At 41.9% G+C, this 3,646-nt stretch overlaps 1 pseudogene; it reads left to right on the top strand.

Moving 5' to 3' along the window:
* The first annotated feature begins 2,336 nt into the window (after positions 1-2,336).
* LOC143886150 (eukaryotic translation initiation factor 6-2 pseudogene) lies at positions 2,337-3,089 on the top strand (annotated as a pseudogene).
* The last annotated feature ends 557 nt before the right edge of the window (positions 3,090-3,646 follow it).

The raw sequence follows: 3,646 nt of genomic DNA, 5'->3' as shown, positions 1-3,646 counted from the left end.
GTTGCTCAACATACACTTCCTCTTGGATATAGCCGTTTAGGAAGGCACTTTTGACATCCATTTGATATAGTTTAAATCCTTTATGAGATGCATATGCCAAGAGTATCCTAATAGCTTCCATACGGGCAACAAGAGCAAATGTCTCATCATAGTCTATTCCTTCCTCCTGATTGTACCCTTGGGCTACAAGCCTAGATTTATTTCTAGTGATAATTCCATTTTCATCCATTTTGTTTCTATACATCCATCTCGTGCCAATAACTGGATGATCACTAGGTCTAGCCACTAGCCTCCACACTTTGTTCATCATAACCATCAACCAATATTCATCATTTTCTGCTTCCTTGAATGACTTATGTTCTAATTCGGATAGGAATGCCAAGTTGTTACTCACACTTCGATAGTATGATCTAGTTCTTACTGGCGATGTGGCATCACCTAAGATTTGGGATTCAGGATGATCTACCAATATTCTCCTATCCCTAGGTAATGAGTCATCATCTACATTATCTACTTCCTCACTAGGTAATGTATTACTTGTAGATGCATGGGGAGGAGCATTTGTCTTAGGTAAGAGGTATTCAATAGGTTCATCCTCATCATGTGGCATTTCTTGAGGTGTTGGCTCTCTCTCATTAAATGTAACAAGCATGGATTCTTCTACAACTAGGGTCTTCTATTAAATACTCTATATGCCTTGCTATGTGTAGAATACCCTAAGAATATGCCATCATCCGACTTCTTATCAAATTTGTGTAAGTTCTCTTTAATGTTCAAGATGTAGCATTTACAACCAAACACTCTAAAATAGCTTATATTCGGTTTCAATTTTTCCAAAGCTCATAAGGTGTTTTCTTAGAAATTGGCCTTATATATACCCTATTTATGATATAGCAAGCGGTGCTAACCGCTTCCGCCCAAAAGTATCTAGGGAGATCATTCTCATGTAACATAGTTCTAGCCATTTCTTGGAGGGTTCGGTTCTTTCTTTCTACAACCCCATTTTGTTGAGATGTCCTAGGTGCCGAAAAATTGTGTTTGTGTAGACACCCCATTTTGACCGGACCCAAGTTCGTTGTATTTGTGCGAAACCGCGTCCAAAGAGTGAATGGGTGCCCCAAATTCTACCCTAAAATAGGTTAGGGTCTCACTAAGATCCCCATAAAATTTCATCACGATCCGAGTGCGTTTGCCTGGCGAACGAGCCAAGACAGGGGGCGCAATGCTGACCAAAAGGGGAGTGAATCATCTACAAGGGGGCTGTCCAGGGGTAAAATAGATGGGTCAAAATTTATCATTTCCTTTTGATAAAGCCATCGGACGGAGGTTTGGAGAAGAGGGGAAATCGATTTTTGTTTCAAAAATCTGAGAGAAAATCTCAGATCTGGATCTGAGATTTTGAGAAAAAATCTCAGATCTAGATCTGAGATTTTCATAAATTAAATAGGGTTTTTCTTCATTTTTCGGAGGAGGAGCTGAGGGGAGGAGGCGATTTCTGGAAAAAGTAGAGGGAGAGAGAAGAAGAAGAAAACTCTTCCCGCCGGCCAATTCCCCACCTCCTCCGGCCAACATTCTTCCATCGCCATCATCCACCGCCATCCAACCTCCCTTTCCCTCATTTTTTTTTATCCCAGCCATCCATCTCCATCAAATCCGCGGCCAAAACCCATTTTCTCCGGTAAGCCTCCATGGATTCCGGCAAGACTTTGCTAGCCTCCGATCCACCCTCGCCACCGCCTTACTCCTCCCACCACCACTACCATCCCAGCCGCCGTACCCCATTAAACCCATTTTCCAAGCTATTAAACCCATTTTCCAAGCTATTAAACCCATTTCCGAGCTACAACCAGTTCAAAACCCACATCACCTTCCTCATTTCCCACTACCATTAAAACCCTTATTCAACCACATTTCCTCCTCCATTTCCAGCTCCAAACCCTCCTCCAACGAGTCTCCATCTCCGATCCTATCCCCACCACCGGAATCCGGCAAACCCAATTCCACAGCCACCTCTCACCTTCATTCCCACTTCCATTACCTCCATCATATCTAGTGATTGCTTACAGATTTCACCTATACCTTTCCCATTTTCATCTCCATCAAAGCCTCAAATCCCATATTCCATTCAAACCCTAGCTTCAACCATTAGAAAGCCTAACTTCTCATCTTCTCCGGTGAGATTTCTCCCGAAATCCGGCTTAACTCCGGCCATGCTCCGGTCGTTCCTCCGATTTGATCCTCTTCATCAAAGATCCGGGCCAGTGAAGCAAGGAAGGAGAAGAAGGAGATTGGCTGAGAGGGTGTTATTGCTTGCCACCCTTGTTTGCATTTGTCTTGGTTATGGTCGTATCATGGCAACTCAGATTCAGTTTGAGAATTCTTGTGAAGTTGGTGTCTTCTCAAAATTGACGAATGCCTACTGTTTGGTAGCAATTGGAGGGTCTAAGAACTTCTATAGCACATTTGAATCTGAGTTCGCAGACGTTATCCCAGTGGTTAAGACCTCCATAGCAGGCACTAGAATAATTGGAAGCCTATGTGCTGGAAACAAGAACGGGCTTCTTGTGCCACACAATACCACTGACCAAGAGTTTCAAGATTTGAGGAACAGTTTACCAGATCAAGTGGTTGTTCAGCGCATTCAAGAGAGACTATCAGCTCTCGGAAATTGTATAGCTTGCAATGATCATGTTGCTCTTACACATACAGATCTGGACAGGGAAACTGAGGAGTTGATTGCTGATGTTCTTGGAGTAGAGGTTTTCCGACAGACAATTGCTGGAAACATTCTCGTGAGTAGTTACTGTGCATTCTCCAACAGAGGCGGATTGGTACACCCTCATACATCGATAGAGGACCTTGACGAACTTTCAACGCTGCTTCAAGTTCCTCTTGTGGCCGGAACTGTAAACAGAGGCAGCGAAGTCATCGCTGCTGGTATAATTGTCAATGACTGGACGGCTTTCTGTGGTTCAGACACTACTGCAACTGAGCTCTCCGTCATTGAGAGCATTTTCAAATTGAGGGAAGCTCAACCAAGCACAATTGTTGATGAGATGAGGAAATCTTTGACAGACAGCTATATGTGAGTGCTTTCTGTTGGCTTAACTTATATCTAATGGAATGATCAACACTTATAATTCTCATCTTTGTTTTCATTTTTGCCAAATCTTTCATATTTGACTCTTGTTGAATGCATTAATGCATGATTAAAGGCACTGGTATGGTATATTTGAACTTTGTGAGATCACATTATATTATCTCATAAGTCACCCTAAAATCATTCTGAGATCTTGTGGGTGTGTCAAGATTAAGAATTTAATTTTCAGAGCTTCTCATAATATGAAAAGGTTCCGTTCGAAATTAATGGGTTTGAAATCTTATCATAATCCTTACTTTTCCCTTTCCCTTTCACCCTAAAATCATTCTGAGATCTGAGATCTTATCAATTTTCAGAGATTGATAATAGAGATTATGTCTCGGGGAATTCGATGCTTTCTAGTTATGTGTAAAATGGGCTTGCAAATGAAGCCCTTGATTTGTTCTGTGATAAGTAAGAGGCTGGTATTGAACCTGATACAGTAACCTTAGTGAGCGTCTTTTCAGCTATTGCCTCTTTATCTACCATGAGAAAAGGAAAAACAAG

Source organism: Tasmannia lanceolata, unplaced genomic scaffold, assembly GCF_043159265.1.
Source record: "Tasmannia lanceolata isolate RefF3 unplaced genomic scaffold, GAP_Taslan_0.1 ptg000011l, whole genome shotgun sequence".
NCBI classification, from domain to species: Eukaryota; Viridiplantae; Streptophyta; class Magnoliopsida; order Canellales; family Winteraceae; genus Tasmannia; species Tasmannia lanceolata.
Note: the sequence above shows the minus strand (reverse complement) of the source record. Positions and strands in the feature narration are given on the sequence as shown.